This window comes from Pholcus phalangioides, unplaced genomic scaffold (assembly GCF_987345545.1).
Source record: "Pholcus phalangioides strain wild (caught in Gottingen) unplaced genomic scaffold, Ppha-v1.0 ptg000032l_1, whole genome shotgun sequence".
NCBI classification, from domain to species: domain Eukaryota; kingdom Metazoa; phylum Arthropoda; class Arachnida; order Araneae; family Pholcidae; genus Pholcus; species Pholcus phalangioides.
The window spans coordinates 7,663,026-7,682,724 of NW_028301622.1; the positions used below are offsets into that span (position 1 = coordinate 7,663,026).

At 36.8% G+C, this 19,699-nt stretch overlaps 1 protein-coding gene across 2 annotated transcripts in view; it reads right to left on the reverse strand.

Annotated features, from left to right (window-relative positions):
- LOC149066853 (uncharacterized) overlaps positions 1-19,699 on the reverse strand; it is a 428,124-nt gene that overhangs the window by 332,287 nt on the left and 76,138 nt on the right. Inside the window, exon 1 of one of the 2 annotated variants that reach the window (XM_089253244.1) lies at positions 3,886-4,538. The exons of the other annotated variant lie outside the window; for it this stretch is intronic. The gene's annotated coding sequence lies outside the window, so the exon portion shown is untranslated. Of the gene's footprint in view, positions 1-3,885; positions 4,539-19,699 lie in introns of those variants that run through there. 2 annotated transcript variants of the gene reach the window in all.

Here is a 19,699-nt window from a genome sequence, read left to right on the forward strand (position 1 = left end):
TGAGGAAAAAAAATGTGTTAACCGGATATCCTGCAGGAGACGGGATATCAGATGGAAAATCAGTTTTGAAGATAGAGATTTAAAGATAAATCAACGACGGATGATGTTCTTATCCATCAATGGGGATGAAATTATCTCTCACTGATCAGTGTCATCTGTTATGTTACATAATGGCCATGATTTTGGACTGGCACTCATCCAAGGACCCACTACGACATTCCATACGCTCATATTTACATGCCGATTGCAGTTCTTAAAATACAGTGATTATATGATATCTCGACGTTATATTGTATCGTGAGAATGAGATCAAATTAATAAACGAAATTTTTTACGAATATATATATATTTCTATATAAAAATAAATTAACCAACAATACTCTTTATATGATGCTTTCGGGAGGAAGCTGTTTTTACTGATGAAAAATTATCCCAGGGACAGAAAATTTTGAAACACTGTCAAGAAAAATTATTAAAACAATGATGACGAAAAATAATTTTTATTTAATCAGTAGGCCTAATGTCTGGGAAAAATTATTTTGAAAAAACTATTTTTATACAATGAATCTCGATAAAAAAGATTTGGAACAATATCAAGAAAAAATTATGTCAAGGAAAAATTATTTCAAAATTATGTTAAAAAAAATTATTTCAAAATTGTGTCAAAAAAAAATTATTTCAAAATTGTCAAGAAAAAATTATTTCAAAATTGTGTCAAGAAAAAAATTATTTCAAAATTATGTCAAAAAAAATTATTTCAAAAATGTGTCAAAAAAAATTATTTCAAAATTGTGTCAAAAAAAAATATTTCAAAATTGTCAAGAAAAAATTATTTCAAAATTGTGTTAAGAAAAAATTATTTCAAAATTTTGTCAAGAAAAAAATTATTCCAAAATTATGTCAAGAAAAAAATTATTCCAAAATTATGTCAAGACAAAAATTATTTCAAAATTGTCAAGAAAAAATTATTTCAAAATTATGCCAAGAAAAAAATTATTCCAAAATTATGTCACGAAAAAAATATTTCAAAATGATGTCAAAAAAAATTATTTCAAAATTTCAAGAAAAAATTATTTCAAAATTGTGTCAAGAAAAAATTTCAAAATTGTGTCAAGAAAAAATTATTTCAAAATTTGATCATTTTTGTCGCACCGCGGCCGTTTTCTGCACACGAGGGCTAATTAGAACGGGGCCCGGTTCCGAACGGCAGGCTGGTTCTTTATACTCGTCGAGAGGTTGGTGCACTAACCCCTCGATGGGAGGACTCCCTGCGGTAGCAATTTTTTTCTGCGGTCATGTCGTCGTTTTGTGTCTTTAAAGTCTTCTGACAAGAACGAACCGGGTATCGAACTCACGACACCTCTAAACATCCTTTGGTACTTCAGGCGAGTATCTTATCGACCTGGGCTACCACACCTCCCAAGAAAAAAATTATGGCAAGAAAAAGATCTCTTTCAAACAATAATGTAGAAAAGAAAATTTTTAGAGACAATAACATGTATCGAGAAAAAAAAAAATTAAAAAATTAATATAAAAAATGAATGAAAATTAATAATATGGGGAAATTTTGTTTTTAAAAATGAATTTAAAACAATGACATCGAGAAAAGTGATTTTGTAATAAGTTTATCGAGAGAGAAAAATTAACTTTAAACAATGATGTCCATAATTTATTTCTTTTCAAACAATGGTCATTAAACCAATGATTCCCAACGGAAATATGATTTTTATATATCGGCTCTGCATGAAAAAAATTTCAAACAATTTAGTGTCGGGAAAAAATCCTTTCCAAATAATAATTCCAGGAAGAAACCCTTCACAAACAATGATGTCGAGAAGAAAATGTTTAGAAACAATGACATATTTCGAGAAAAAATTAAAAATTAACTAGATGATGTTAAAAATTTTGATTAAAAAATGAATGAAGTCGAGAAAAATTAATTAAAAAATGAGATATTAAAAAGTGAAGCAATGGCATCGAGAAAAAATAAATTTGATACAATGATATCAAGAAGTGGAGAGCGACATTCATGTCTTATATCAAGAAAACATGAAATTTAAAGAATGATGTCCAGATTTGTTTTTTCTTTCAGTGATCAGGAAACCAATGCTTTACGAGAAAATGGGTTTTGATCAATATAAAATTTTTTTTTTTATATACGTCCGAATTTGCATATTTTAACCAATTTGCATATTTTAACCAATTTGCATATTTTAACCAATTCGCATATTTTAACCAATTCGCATATTTTTCAAGCAAAAGTGAAAAGAATATGATGAAACTTTATAAGATATGAAGTATTGCTTTTTTTAAATGACTTTTTCTGAAGAAAAAAGTGTGTCAATAACAATACCCTCCGAACAACAGAAGCCAACAATATTTTTTCTGAACAATCCCGTCCATAACGATTTTTCTAACAACGATACTGAATTTACTTTATGAGAAACACAGCCAACAATGGATTTTTTGATCAACAGCGATCAACAATGTCTTTTCTAAAAACCACTACAATAACGATTTTTTGAACAATACTATAGTCGGCACTTTTTCCCAAAAACCACATTCACCATCGAGTTCACAAACATCACTCCGAGCAACCGAAGCCAAAAATATATTTTTCGAAAGCCCGTCCATAACGATTTTCCCAACAACGATACCCAACAATATCTTTTCTGAAAACCGTGCGACCATTAATGACATTTTTTGATCAATATTGGCCAACAATGTTTTTCCTAAAAAACCATACTCAATAACGATTTTTCGCACAGTACTAGTCGACAAAGTGTTTAGTAAAAACCAAATTCGCAAACAATCTCTCTTCTGAAAACCAAATTAATAAGTTTTCTTGAACAATATTACTTAATAAGGCAATTGAAAGCAAAATTTCGTCATCAGCTCTGTCCCTCTGAATCCTAACTCATATTTTCATAAAGGGTGGTTGATGACGTAAGCATTATCCAAGCCCCCCTCCCCCCTTGTCATCAAAAGTCAGCAAATCGGAAACCCCCTTCCCCCGTATATATAGTCTAAAGCTTTTATGATTGCATTTTCAATTGGGTTGCTGTATTTTAGAAATATAGCATCCATCCATGTTTATTATGGGCTAGTTTTTCCTCAGCCATCTTGGTGGGCCTGTTGTGGGCTTGTATTTTCACAAAAAAAATCAATAATTTAATTTGGAAACAGTAGCGAACAATCATTTTTGATAACCACAGGCAACAAAAGACATTTCTATAACGATGCTTTTCCTCTCCTAGAAACTTCTCCCACAAAATAATTACATCATTCAATTTTGTAAGAAAATTTAATTCACTTCAAGAAACAATGTCACACTTCCGAACCCCTCACCACAAAATCAACAAAAATTCTGAAATAGAAATTCATAAATATTTAGACTTATAAATACCCAAATTTAATACCTAAATAGATTGATCAAAATTTTCGAAAATCGGTGACACACATCCGAACAGCAGCATAACGATCCTAAACATCACTCACGTGGGCACGAAAATAAACGCAACAATCACAACACAACCTCGCCATTCACACAGCACCAACGAAAATGGTTATCCTTTTAGAAACCGTGAGGAATCCCAAAAATTCAGTTCCTTTTCGTACAACGACTAACAATGCCTTTTTAAAAAGTTGGGCAATAATTCCTCTTCGAACAACAATAGCTATCAACACTTTCTACTAACTACAGGCAAGAAAAGACAATTCTCATCCTCCTAGAAACTTCTCCTTCAATAATTAAAACACATAAGAAGATTTAAAGAAGCTTAGAAGAATTTGTAAGAAAAATAAATTTCCTCCAAAAAAAAAAACAAGTACATTATCATACGATTCTAAACAATGCAAAAGAAATTCATAAATATTTAAACTTACCTAAATAAATCGATCAAATTCTTCGGTAATCGGTGACACACATCCCAACAGCAACATAATCCAAAACATCACTCACGTGCACGAAAATAAACACAACAGTCACAACACAACCTCGTTACTCTTTCACCATCCCAAACAAACACATCACCGACGACAATGGTTATCTCTTAAGAAACCATGAAGAATCCAAAAATACATAATAAATAATTCTTTTTTGCGTATGAAATCGAATATCGACAAAAAAACCGGTTCAAAAACTACAGAGAAATAGTAATTATCATCATGTATTTCTCACGCACATGGACAGACAGACAGTCGGACAGACAATACATTCCATTCTTGTCTATTTCTCAAAGAAAAAAAAATTATTTAATAATAATAATATTCAATGAATGGATCATGGCCTGTCTATAAGCAAAGTGGGACACAACCAAAAAAGGTCAAGAAATGAAAGAGGGGAAAAAATATAATAATTATTATTATAATATCGAGAAGATGGGGTTCCGTTTGTCAAAGGAAGGGTTTGATTGTTGAAGAATAATATTCGAGAGATAGAGAGTGAGAGGAGATGAGGATGAAAGAGAGAGAGTCTCGATTGTCAAAACCCGTCAGTTTCGGACTCAACACAGGGTGGTCCCTTTCACTATCCTTTTCTGTTCGTGACTGACACACTACTACTGTTGCAGTATTCGACGATGACGACGACTCGCATCCAGTGTTTCGCGCTTGCGCCGGAAGGTGGCGCTGAGACGAGGTAGGGGGGAAGGAAGGAGGTGTGGTAATCGACGAGGACTGTGATTGGTGGAAACGCTGGCGAAAAAAAAACAAAAAACGCATACCCAAAATGTGTTTAAAGATTACTTTCGAAATTCAAAAAGAAAAATTTAAATACTTTTGGCTTCGGTTTGTTGAAAACAAGCAAAATTCATTGTTGAGTTACGGAGGGGAAAAAAAAAAAGATTATTGTTGAGTTTATGAGCGGGTCCGCTCCGCTCATAATTATTCGTAATTATTTGAGTATAAAAGTGTTAATTAATCAAAGTATTAATTTATTTATGTGGTTAGCTGTTTAAGGATTATGAAGAGATGAAATTTTTTCGGCCTGAAATATACTGAGAAATTGAATTTTCTGGATGTTAATGCCGAAACTGATATTTGGAAAGAAAAGTGATCTCACTTTCTTCAAATCACTTTTCTTTCCAAATATCAATTTCGGCATTAACATCCAGGAAATTCAATTTCTCTGTTAAAGGATTATTTTTGTATTGAAAGATTATTTTGAAAAGTAGACTAGGTAACAGGTATTAATTGAGGCTTGGCATTAGGTAGCTGTAATTAAGTACACGTGCAGGACGGCCACGAGTGATAAAAGATTATGTATGAAAATTTTGTACAAAATGAAAATGATGTATTTTCAGGCTAACTGCCGATGACGCACAATTCATCTGGCAAGGTATGAAACTATGTAATGAAGAATGTAAGATGGAAAATACATGAATCGTGGATTTCAATAGATTCGGGACCTCCATTGAAAAGAAGATGCAATTTGAACGCAACTTGAAAAGAAAGAGAGGGTATTGAAGAGAGCGAGAATATTATTAGAAAGAGATCAAATCGTCGTGCATAGGTTACCCTCAGCCGATGCGACTTTCACACGGGTGTGTAATCGTCACCTGACAATGCATTGGGGCAGGCCCAGGGCTTGGTGACAGGAGAAAGGTGTCTTGCTAAAATACGTGAATAGGAGCTGTCACGGAATGTGCGATTCGATTCTTGAGGCGTAGGTGTGGAAAAGTTATGGAGAGCGAGAATAATGAAATTTTAGAATTAATGAATGGTAAGGATGGGCTCGCTTTGAAATGGATATCATCTAAATACAAAGCCGCATTGCCCACATTTGAGCACCTGTGTTCTGCAGGTAACATGTGGGTGGCCTTATGTGTTAATACGAAGGTGCAGGTAGCATTCAAATTATATGGGAAGGGTGGAAATTTATTAAGACACATGAATGGGACAGATCTTCTATCGGGAATGGCCAATTAGAATTCCAATGGTTCAGGCTGCAAGCATCAAATTAAAAGTTAGCTCGGGAAGAAGAGTGGAATTACGGAGCGAATCCGGAGTTCTAGGGAGGAGACGAGGAAGAGGTAAAATCAGGAGTCTCCCGATGGTAGAGGACTTTTGGCTGAGAGAGGGAGTTCGGAGTTTTCCCGGAGGTTGGCATGAGAAAGTCTGAGGCAGGCTTGGAATTGTGGAGTGTCAGTTGAGGCTCTAGTAGAGAGTCGCTCACGGTATATGAAAGTGCCGTAGTGCTGTTTGAATGTAGCGAGCAGATTTAGGATGGCAGTGAGATCGCAGACGTGGACTGGGGTGAGTACTTATTCACTTTTCATGTGGCCTGAATGTCCAGTTAAGTAAGGGATCAGGATGTTACATGTTGACTTGTCTCTCAGATGCATAAGTTAATAACTTGTATCACTCTCTCGTTGAGGGTATTGCAATATATTCTCTTAAATGGATATAGGAGAATCTTACATAATGCTGACGACTATAATTGTCATTTCTAAATTAAATATTTATATACTTTAAAAGCGCCGCCTTGATTGTACTTACTGGGTTAAGTAATTGGTTATTTCATGTCAAACAACGCAATTTACGACCACTATACGATCGAAATCTTGCTAATTAATAATTGGTAAATTATATATGTTAGTTAAGTAGAAATCACCCGGGTTGACAAGTTATTGAGGAAAAAAAAGATTATTGTTGAGTTATTTTGAGGGAAAAAGAAATTAATTCTTGAAATTACTGTTGAATTCAAGATAATACAGAAGACTGGATGTTGTGAAGATATTTATTATTTGAGATGTTAATTTTTTAAGGAAGGAAAAAACTCATCTCTGCCTCTACCGGGAGTCGAACCCGGGTCCCTCGATTGCCGGACGAGTGCTCTGACCACTAAGCTACAGAGGAGATAGAGATTTTCCTTCGCTAGAGCGTATATATGCCGAACGGAACCGTGCAATGGACGGTGAAACCGATCAGCTAATAGCTCATGGACGACGAGCCACCAGAGGGCTATATATATGACATGAATGTCGCTCTCCACTTGTTAATACAAGATATACAGAAGACTGGATGTCTTCTGTATACCTTGTATTGTGATGGACTCACAACATCCAGTCTTCTGTATATCTTGTATTAACAAGTGGAGAGCGACATTCATGTCATATACTGTTGAATTGATGAAATATCTAATTATGCCTTGTTGTTGAATTAATAAGAAAAATTTACTGTTGATTTGGAATGAATTAATGAACTACTAAAAAATTATAGACTTCCTCTTGAACTTTTTGAACAAAATAAAAAATTTAGAGGTGATTTGACCTATTTGCTACGTTTTTGTTTTTGAAACAAATTAACTGTTTACTGGAATGAATAACGAACTAATAAAAACGTATTATTGACTTAATGTTAAAGTTGATGAACGAAATTGAAAATTTGAAAATTCATTATAAACTTGCGGTTGAATTGATAAGAAATCCATTTGCGGCTTGTTGTTGAATTAAGTAAAATTCATTATTGAGTCAGTTGATTTAATAAGCATTCATTTCTTTGAATTAATAAAAACAATCTATTTTTTTGGAATTTAAATTAATAAAAAAAAGTTGCATTGTTGCCTTACTTTAAGAAAATTAAAAATTTAAGGGATTATTTTATTAATTCATCAACACGTCGACGATATCGGGTATAAATAATCAATAATAAACGATCGTATAAAATTACCATCGTTGAACAATGAAACATCGTTGAATTAATGAAAAAAATTATTCTTGAATCACAGTGCAATTTTTTGAAAAATAATCATTTTACTTTCTTATTTGAATGAATTTATTTTCAATTAGTTTGTATTAGTAGAATTCATGTGATTGAGTAAGGTTTCTAGCTTATGGATTTTTCCGAAAATTTATAATGTTTTTGACTTTTTTGAGAATTTGAAAAAACATTCGAAAATTTTGAATACATTTTTTTCTAATTAAAATTTCCATTTTTCAAGTTTTTTTTTTTGAAAACCAAAATTAAAAATTCAATCTTAAAATTTAAATTCTTATAAATGTTCAAAATTTAGATTTCTGATTTTTTTTTAAAAATCCGATTAAATTTTTTCCGAGATATCCATTTTCCAAAGAATTTCTAAAATTCACTTTTGAGAAAAGTTCGATATCACAAACATTTTAAAAATTTTCTTTCTATTATTCAATAAATACCGGATATTATACTGTAACTTAATAACTAATAAATAAAATTCGAATAGTTCCAATTCCAAAGACTTCCAGAACCTTAATTTCTGACATCTAAATTGAATTTTCTAAAAATATCTATTAATAAGAAAATTTCTATAGTATTCCTGAGTTTTTCTTTTTTTAGTTTAAATTTTTGATCGTATTCGAGAGGTTATAACATTCACTTAAGTCCAGAAAATTATCATAATTTTATATAAATTTCTAAAATTTTGGAGCGTTTTAGAAAATCTCCAAATATTTTCTTTACATTATAAAATTTATTAATTATTCAAATTTTTATCGAACTAGATTAGGGATAGTCCAGATAACCGATTAATCAAGTCGGTTGATCTATCAATTGTTAATCTATTCATTTAATCATTTAAAATTTTACTTGAGTTAATCGACTCGATCGATACGATTAACATTCGATTGAAATTTTTATTACAAATTTTTAAATTAACTTTGACAACACCGAGCTCTTTATTTTAAACTTCGGTCAGTTTTTCACTTTCTTATAGGGCCGTTTAAAAAAAACTTATCCTCAAATTATCCTCTCGTATCTAGAACGAATCGAAGGAGTTTTTTTTATAAAAACCTATGGAAAATCACCGTACATTCGTGCTGCCTCTATGGTACTTTCGTTTGCAGCTTTGTAAATGAAATGCATGTCTGCTTTTTCAGTATTACTAAAGGGCACCATTATCCCGTACGTTACAACTCTTAGAACGGCTGTACGCTGGGATAACTTCACAGGGCTGGCGTCCGCACCTTCTATTCACTGTGACGTCGATTTACACATACGGTTTCTTCTTCTTCCCCCAGGTTGCATTTGCATGCATGGCTTTCTTTTTCTCCCGATAAATTTCAACAGGAACGCCATTTTAACGTTTGCTGAGCGGCCGTTTCGGAACGCGCTAGCGCGTTTGCGTTTCATGTTAGACCATGCATTCTTTGATGACAATTGCTTGTATTGATGTTTACCATCACCTCTTAAAGTCTTCCCCATCTTTTCTGAATCACCCTGTACTTTTAAGGCCAAATTTGTGGCTAGCATTTTTATAGAAATAAAACATTTCCAATTTCACAAATGAAAACCCTTCACGACTAGTCATCGATACCATCCCTTTCCTAATTCCCAAAAAAGACGTCTTTACAAAAAGGGCCACCTTAAAATTACTTAGGAATAATTCTCTCGAAAACGTAACCATCCTTTTTCCTGTGAAAAACTCAAAAATACAGGAAACGAAAACGCTTCCGGAAGAGTTGCGGCGTTTCCCGGAAACTTCCTCAACACCAAACACACACGGTATAACACACAAAAACACACCTATACAAAACATTTCGGATGAGCAGAACGTTTACGCATTCGCAGAAGAAAACCACCGAGAGACTAAAAAAAAGAAAAAGAGTTCATATAGGAAGTAATAATAATAATAAGAGAAGTGTTTCTCAGAGATGTCTAAGATGGTGAGTGACCTCATAGCCAAGAGAGAAAGAGAGAAAATGGAGGGCTTTTAGGCTAAAAACGGGAAGAATTACCACACGTTCTTCTTCTTACATGATTATTATGATTATTATTACGATAATAAAAAAAGAAGAGTTTGGAGAAAGTCGAAGGAAAAAAAAAAAAGATAAGAAAAATACGGGAAGAAGGTGTTGAAAAGAACAAGACGGCGGCTATTACCGCCGATTCCGTGATTGAAACCTAGCCTTGAGGCTATATTTAAAGGTCACAAACTTCTATAATAGCGCCGGGGAAAAAAAAAACACTTTAAAGATGGAGTTTGGATGATAATATAAGATTATAAGGGGGGGGGGGAGAATGATAATTCTCTTAAAAATTCTCTTTCATTGACAATCTTTATCCGTAAGATAGGTATACCCCCGTTAGGGGTTATACCTCTATGTGGATGGTATTTATTAATATTATCGTTATTATATTCGTGCGCCGTCTTTAGATGGTTTCCTGGGTTTTGTGCCAGAAGCTGAATTGTGTCTCGTGGTTATTATTATTATTTTTTTTTTTATTGATGTCCGTGGGAAATTACGGTGAAATTATACAGGGTGTCCCGTAAGTGTTGATGTGGCTTTTATTTCATCGACGGCCCGCGCCGTAGAGGTAGAGTTTCAATTTAAGAAAATGGTCAAAAGGCGTTAAAAAAATTACCCTGGACCAGTTTTGAGGGAGAAAATACAATGTACAAGATTCATTGAAAGTGTGGTTATTTGTGGAGATGAAGATTACAAGGAAGCCAATAAATCTTTGCCCCACCGCGGGGACTCGAACCCCGGTTTTTCGCTTGCCGGACGAGTGCTCTACCTTCCAATGTGGCCCCCCCATCTGTTGGCCTACGCCATTCACGAGCAGTTAGTTGATTGCTGTCGCGTTCATGTAACGGAGCCTTTCATCATATATATAACCAGTGTTTCAGTCTTGTACAGTCGAATCCCGTTTTAACGAATACCGTTATAGCGGAAAAGAGTAGATTTCCGAGTAGTATGGGTCCACAGAACATCACTTTTGCCCAGGGAACCCATAATGCTGAGACGGCCATGCATAAAACCTCCACAAGAAGAAAGCTCATTGAAGTTTAACCTAGGGTAGGCACAACTCCTTAGGGTAGGCATTGGCAAGGCCACAACTGGAGGGGTGGAAGGGTCCTCCCCAGAATAGTGATAGATATTTTCCCATATAAAAGAATCACTTCAAAGCATAAATAGGCACACAAATCTATGTCCCCCAGGTTGCCGTGACACCCCTGACAAAAGGTTGCTTGGGCCCCTAGGAGCCTCGATGGACACTTTGAGAAACACTGCCCCCCAATGGTTCCGAGGAATAGCCTCATACCCATCAAGGGTTCCGCGAAAGCTTTTACGTTGGAAACCCCTGATCCAAGCTATGGGAGCAGATAGAATTTTTCAACCTTGGAGCATACATATGTTGAAAGGGTCCGCTACATGAACTCGACAGAAATCAACTAATGGCTCGTGAATGACGTAGGCCACCAGATGGGGCCACATTAGATGGTAGAGCACTCGTCCGGCAAGCGAGAGATCGGGACTCGAGTCCCCGTGGGGGCAAAGATGAATTTCCTTACTTGTGTAATCTTCATCTCCACAAATAACCAGTCTTTCAATGAATCTTGTACAGTCGAATCCCGTTTTAACGAATACCGTTATAGTGGAAATCTCGTTTGAACGAACACTTTTCTATTCCCCCCAGATAAGTTTACATAGGAAGAATGCAAATACCTGAAATTTGGCTATAGCGAAGTGATTTCTCCGGTCTCTTGGAGTTCGTTATAACGGGATTCGACTGTATTAACAAGTGGAGAGTACATTTTTGTATGCGAAATGCAATGCGCCACAATATAAGCAAACTAAATTTTGTATACTCTATTATTTATCTAAATTTATTTCCGGGTTGGGAAGTTGTTGCCCTGTCTTTTCTGAGACCCCCCCCCCCAAAAAAAATCCCGTTTTAATTGCACTGTTTACAGAGATATTTTAATTTAAAAATAGCGGAGAAAAGTTGGGAAAGGAGCGTTGTGTCCGTTAGTTTTTGCTGCTCTTTCATAATTTCCCTCTGATTTCTCAATTTAAATGTCTCAACGAATATTTCACTTAGAAACATGGGGTTTTTTTCTGTTAGGGGTCGTTCAAGTATTACGTCAACATCGAGGGGGGGAGGGGGGGGTTTGGATAATGCTTACGTCATCAACCACCCTTTATGAAAATGTGAAATATTCTTAATAGCATCTTACCCGGTGAGCCAAAAACGAGAAAAACCTTTCGATAGTTTGTGGGCACCTGAACTAACATTTTCGAAAGCTCTCCGGGTTCCGGAATGTTTGAGGGTTCCATGGCGTTTGATCAGGCGGAACCACAAGAAAAAAGCTGCCACGGAACACAAGTTGGAAACCCGTGATCTAGATATACGAGGTGGGAGGGATGCTGCGTATTTCCAGATACACGGGGGGGGGGGAAGAGTGCGTACTCCTATAATAATACACATAAAAAGAACATGTACTCCTAAAAAGGCCTTGGAGGGAGGGTATTTTAGTTTTAAACGGCTGTAATAGATTGTGCACTCTCAGAGTAGAGAATAATCACAGAGATCTCCAGATCAACAACAATTGAAAAAAAAAAAAAAGCTTCAATTCAACGGAACAAGAAACCAAGATGGCCACCGGTCATTATTTGACCATTATTTAATAACGAACAAACAAAAAAACCCAGTGGTAAAGAGTTGCATGGTAAACATGCGGTCATCGCGCCTCCCCTACATCACGATTTGGCCATCTCACGACGGAACCTATGTCTCACGGGGGGGGGGGGGGGGTAATTCATTTATTTCATAAAAGTGTGGACGGTGAGGGTCAATCATCATGGACACGGCGAGTTCCCGATAAACACCATGATGTGATTATAATGGACCGTTCCCCCTCCCCCCTTCCATTATTATTATTCCCTCGAACAAACACTCGTATTACAAGGTGCCTGCGAGAGGTTAACACTACAAGTCGACTGACTGCTGGCCCTTTTCAGACAGAGATGGTAATGGTTTTTTAATGGAAGTCAAAAACGAGGATGGTGGTGGTTAAGCTGCAGAAACAAGGAGTATTATAGGCTATATACATAGCCTCTGGAAAGAATAGGGGAGAAAAAAAAAAGGCTATGACTGTAGAAGCTTAAATGGTTTTGTATTATACATACCTGCCATTGTTGGACTCGTCAATGCTTCCAGAAAATTCTGCGAGTTCTTTCTTTCACAATGGGGATATTCAAAGTGGAAGGTGAGCACCGGAAATTGCTTTTGGAAGTTTCGTGGCAAGACGTCAATCCACCATCAACTACTCGGCTGAATTATGTATCCCATTTGTCTGATTTCGTAATCGTTCGGACGTTTCGAAACTACACGAGGAGTGATTGAATTGATTGCCATCATTGATTCTCTTGACTGGTTATCTAAATTGTCTAGTGGTTTCGCAGTAGCAGCAGCAGCATTTGTACGACCCATCTCGGAAGCCTTTGCGACCCAAGTTCAGATCGCGATAAATAGGTTACGAACCAAACTCCCGGTCTACACCATACCAATTAGCCGGACAGATCCTTCTGGTATTAAAGCAGTCGGAAGTCCAGCTAGCATGGATCTTCATAAAAAAGCAGCAGGAGTGTTGAGCGTATTCATGGAAATGCGAGGGCAGGAGGAATGCGTATTCTTGGAAAAATACTTTTGGAAATGCTACAGCATGAGGAGCTGCATACTCTTTGGAATTATGGGGCAGGAGGAGTTGCATACTCTTTGGAATTCTAGAACAGGAGGGGGGGGGTGCGTATTCTTGGGGTTGAGAGAGTAGAAGGGACGTACGTACTCTTGCACGTACTTTGAGTTCTATATTGTTTTAATTTTTAAGTTAAATTCGATTATCCCAAAGTGGATTGCGTATGCATGTAGTATATCGGTAGAAGATCATCTTGCTTACACAACGTTGGGTATATAAGCCTACACCAGAACCTGAGGGCTCAGGCCATGGCCCCACATTCTGGAGTAGGGCCCCTAGGCTGGAATCTTTTGTGGAGCCTCCCGACCAGACTTTCACGGGCCCTTTTATGATGGATTTATAGCGTTAAAAAACAAAAAATAATGAAAATCGTCCCCTGCCCCAGGGCTGGAGCCTTGCCAGGCCACCCCTTGGGGGACCATGGCTCAGGCCCTCCCTTTCCAATAAGCATTTGTGGATATACATATAATGTTATTTGTATTACAAAATGCATGTTCCCCATGCGAACCATCCCGAACTGCGTACACAAGGGACGTCCAGCAGATATGCTCAAAGATGAAAAACCTACGAGGAAACGTATTGAATTGAAAGACTCTCTTCACATACTTGTTATTTTAAAATGGCCTACCGTACTAAATATAGGTTTGGCAGCCTACGAAAAACCATCATTCGTAAGAAAAAGATTGTTTAAAAGTTGAAGAGAATTTCTTTGATCCAAAAAATGGAATATAAAATTTCTTTGATTTTTGAAAAGCGTTCGCGTGCCACTCAGGGCCGGACTTTAGCAGGAGCGAAGGGTGAGGCCGCAAATGAATTTTAGGTGCCGCAAAACGGGATAAAAACGATTTGATTAATTTCAACTTTAAAAAATTACCAACTTACATTTTGACTTAACAAAGCAATAGTTTCAAATGTTATCCAAGACCAGGACCGTCATTTCAACTTTTTCCGGGGGGGGGGGGGGGGGCAAAGCACATATACTCAATGTATGTACATATATATTTGTATACAGTCGGATCCCGTTACAACGAACTCCAAGAGACCGGAGAAATCATTCGCTATAACGGAATTTCGTTATAAAGGAATTTCAGGTATTTGCATTCTTTCTATGTAAACTTATCTGGGGATTAGAAAAGTGTTCGTTAAAACGAGATTTTCGCTATAACGGTATTCGTTAAAACGGGATTCGACTGTAGATATACCATTTTTAGTGTATTTTAAAAAGCCGGGGGGGGGGGGTCAACGGCCTTCCCCTGACCCCCTAATGACGGGCTTGTCCAAGACCTAAAATTTAGACATCTAAGATCTAAAAATTTCAGATATTTAAGACCTGAAATTCAGACATCTAAGGTCCAAAAAATTTAGGCATCTAACCCTCTGGCCTAAAGTTTTGACAGAACCTGTTTTAGGAGGACCGCTAAGCTGTTTATGCACTGGACCGCAAAATACTGAAGCCCGTTCCTGATACCATGGCGTGCCACTTGTGTCAAGGTTTGGCCACCCCTGCCTTATTCAACAGTCGGACTCTTAAAAAGTGAATCTGCTCTAATTGCGGAAGCAAAATTTTATTCATTTTATTCCACTATTTCATCATCGACTACGACCAGCAATTAGTTATTCACCGAATAATCACGGTAGTAGTAGCTTAAATGTGAATAATTGCCTTCCTTTTTATTGTCTTAATAAAAAAGAAAAAAAAAAAGACCTGCACATAATTACTTCTGGAAACTTGCTCGAAGGGATTTTAAATTGTTAATGGGCTGTGCCTCTGCTAAAGGCTGACATAACGAGCGCCTCATTAAACTATGCCCCCGAATAGAAAAGCCTCTCTCTCTCTTTCATATCATGTCAAAAGCCGGCTTCCTGTGATCTTCTTTCTAAGAGCCCCGGCCTATCCTGACATGAAGGAAAAAATTTTTCTTTCTGAAACCATGGCCCACGTTTGCTCTCGATGACGTCACCGGTTACATACTCAACTATTGGTTAATGACGTGAGTCCTAATGAGTCCAATTAACAACAGGGATCTCATTCATTCCGGAACCATTCGCATAATCGTCCTTAGGACATCATTTTCGTTTTGAATTCTAATTTGGCATGTGCTGGATACGTTACAGTAAATGTGATAAATTGGCTATTATGCATAATAACCTGTTAATCCTGTTAATATACGTAATCGCCAGTTATCTCTGTGACTTTGATAAATTTATTGCGTTTATACCGGTGATTATGCACAATGCCCAAACGTCATTGGGAGAAATTTGATAAATTTATACATAATACCCGCCTCCCCAGTTTAATTGATGAATTCTCCAAATAATAAAAATATTCCCAGATGAGTCATGGTGCTTTCGTACCTATGTTTGATAAATATAGTTAGACCCTGATATAAAGAACTCCTATTTAATGAATTTAATGATTCATTTTCCTTCAATTCCCGTCCCTGTGTGAATCCATTTAATGAAAACTTGTAAAAATTCGTTAAAATGAATAATTTGTCGAATAAGAGTTCGTAATTTCGTGAGCACAAACGTAATATTTGTTGAATAGGATTTCGTTATACCGAGGTCCGGGTTGTAAAATTCGATATATAAAATGAGCGATCATAATACTGACATGGAGACAGAAGCATATTGACAGTCGGGGATGAGCGGGCTTATAACCTAGGGCGGCGGTTCTAAAACTTTTTTGGCTCGCGGAGCACTTTCTAATACATAATGTCTATGGCGGAGCCCCGTAGACATATTTATTTCTCCATCATAGTTACTGATTTACTTTTATTATTCAAAAACATTTATAATTATTGTTTTCCAAATTTACAGTTTTTCAAATCTTCCTCGAGAGGCCGCGGAGCCCCTGCAGAGTTCACGCGGAGCACCGGTTGAGAACCGCTGGCCTAGGTCGACGAATTTGAGGAATAAAATTGGAATTGAGTGAAAGAAGTTCGACCAAAAAAAAAATGTTCGTAAACCTCAGGCAGCGAAACTATAAATCCGCCTGTGCCTAAACCTAGCCTATTTCGAAACGATGGTAATTTCAATGACGGGATCCATCACATACGAATGACCTTCCAGACTTGAGAATACGTTTGAAATTGAAAGCCATTCCGTCTAAGCATTTCCTATATCATCATTTTTTTACGATAGGCTCATCCTTGATAGAGAATACACTTCATTTTTCCTCAACTTGGTCATTTAAGACACACACGTCGACACTCCTTACGAGTTTTTGCCACTTCCACAAACGGTGATGCAATATTGACTTGTCCTCCATATCCACAAGGTCTCGTGCTGGAACGCTTCGGGGCATCAAGAGTCACAGATTATCACAAGAGAAGACGCGTCCTCCCTCTTTCTTTCTCTCAAGAGAGATTGAGGTAATACTATCTCCATCAACAGACGTTTCTAGGACTAATTACGCAACTGTATTAGCAGAAAACCCGTGACGCCATCTTCCTTCATCAAAGTAAAACCGGGAAAGTTCAAAGGGGAAAATGAGTTTTATACTTGCCATTGGTTGCGCAATCGAGCCAAAATTCGTGTCATTTTCTTTTCTACGGCCATTAGAAGTGTGTTTAAGGTGCCTGTCCGTAAATAGGAACTATGCGATTGTGTTCAAAATGATAATAATGGAAGGAGGAAATGTGATAATATATGTGGAGGCCATTTTCAATACCTATAAAACATTTCAAGGTGGAAATGACGTGTTAAATATTTCCTCTAGATACGGAATGTTTCCAGAATAATCAAAATTACAAGGACAATATATTTCAGACTCGAATCTTTTGTCCTCTGAAATAAACCTCTAAACCACACATCTTCAACCCGTTGCTCGCGAGCACTACGGTGCTCCCTGAAGTGCCTAGAGTGCCCGATTTCGTGCTCGCGAGCGTTTGAGATCGACATTCCAATTAGAAACCTTGGAGGAATCGCATTTAAGGATTGAAATCATCGTCATTTCATTGTAAAACTTGCCGTAGAGTTGGGTTTCCCTAGGAGTAGAATTTCTGAGCCGTGTGCAGCGTGGAAATGCTGATTGGTTAAAAACTTGAAATTCAGGTTTTTTTTTGACCAATCAGAGTTTTCACGCTGCACGCACTGTAAAGACCTGCTTCTAGGAAAACCTGGCTTAGGGGGTGCTCGTGACAGGAAAAAGACAGAAGACCTCTGCTCTAAACTACTGGTAGCGAATTTTTTAACCCTGTAAGCGGCAATAACGAGATATCTCGCTTCCTTAAAAGTCTCTTATTCACAAGACTAGATATTGTATATCGTAAAGCTAAGTTTAGTCCGTGAGCCTGATATGCGATATTTCTACCTCTCGTGAGACAACTTGTACATAAAAAGTGACCATATGACCCGCATTTTATGTCAATGGTTCTCAACTAGTAAAACGAGTTATACCAGCATGTATCTTCGTTTTTCCCAGCTTTTCACCTTTTTTTGAACGCAAATATCTCAGCAAATGTCACAATTCAAAACGTGGAATTTTTTTTTTTTGTTGGCATCAAGAGAGAGACAGAGACCAACAACTTTCGCACTGTGTTTTCGAGCACAGGGTGTCCGTATGAAATTTTTTTTTTTTTAATTTGATAACTATACAAATTTTTGCAATATGAATGATGCATTTCAGTTTTATACGTTATTTGGATGTTTTTCCCTAATTGGAAGAATGTCTCTAGAATTAGCAGTTCGCCAGTGAAATGCGATGTATGCTTGTAGCTGTACACCCTGGGTACATTAGTACTGCGGGTTGTTTTTTTTTGCGGTGAATTACATTATGCTAGCAGTACGCATCATTTTCCGCGGATGTCAAAAATTTCCGTCTATTTAACGATAGTTGGCAACATTATTTGGGCTCGATACATTTTTCAGCTATAATTGGCGACTTGTCTTTGAAAATTTTTTGGGCTTCAAATTTCAACTTCACTCGCCTTTAACAACTATTTCGGCTGTAACTGGCAACTTTACTTGCCTTGACAAATTTTTTAGTGATATCCCGTATTTTTATGAAAGAAATATGGTCAGCGGAGGTATTCATCGTTGTGTGTATTGATACTTTTCCTCCGGAACAACTTTCGCGGGCCAGATTAAACCCCTCTTCAAGCCGCATTTTGCCCGCCGGCAGAAGGTTGTGCACCCCAGCTTTAACCCCTTACTTAGCACCTGCTGAAAACGGGACGAAAGCCAACGTGATGAAAATAGATGACATTGTTAAGGGGGTCTAATGATTTCTGCAGTGTTTCACTTGAAGTGTTAATAACTCGCTATTAGTAACCTAAAATCTCATTTTTGTCATTAATTTTTAAAATTGCTCTAATTTTATGGTTTCCGACGTCTCGTATTGCGAACAAACTTCATGATGTCCCCAAAACGTTTAGCAAAAATATGAACAAACGGTGAATTAATGTGTATGTGGGACGTTAATATTAATTATTATATAAAGTGATTATATCACTACATATCGGGTGATTTTGTTACTGTTTTTTGTTTTCAATCACACAATAATGCACATCCTACGAGAAGCAAGTGCGTGAAAATCTTTCACTAATCTGTCAATTGGTTACAGCTCATGTGGTGAATCTCGGTGTGGACTGGTAAGAAATAAATAAATAGGATCGAGAAATGCAAATACAGGGTGGGCAAAAAGTCCGTGGAAAATTTAAAAATTTATAAAAACCGGAAATAACCGAAATAAAAACAGTTTACAGGGTTAGCTAGGTCACGTGAAATTTTTTAAGACGGGAAAAAAACTAAAAACAGCCGATTAGTGGCGCTGGTGCGAGCGACTTCGGTGAAAATATGCAGATTAGACGATTATAAGAACTTGGGCTCCTAATCCACAATCAATTCACCGTTGCAAACCGTGTATGTGGACCTGCTGCACTCTGCCGTTGCTGGATTTGTGACACCTGCAATGTGTTATTCCCTGTGGTGGTCATGTGGAACACATACTGCTGTTATAAATGATTTGGAGGCATTCTGTTCGTTAATTGCGTACCTTTTCTTTGACGTGTGTACGCCACCTATCGGCTGTTTTTGAGTTTTTTTCCTGTCTTAAAAAATTTCCTTGACCCAATATGCAGCAGGAGTTATGTGCGGACCGGCAAAAAATATAAATATGAGATAAGAAACAATTGATTCGTTTAGGGGGTCATTCAAGTATTACGTCAGCATCGATGGGGGAGGGTTTCCCGATTTGCTGACATTTGATGACAAGGGGGAGGGGTTTTTGGTTAATGCGTA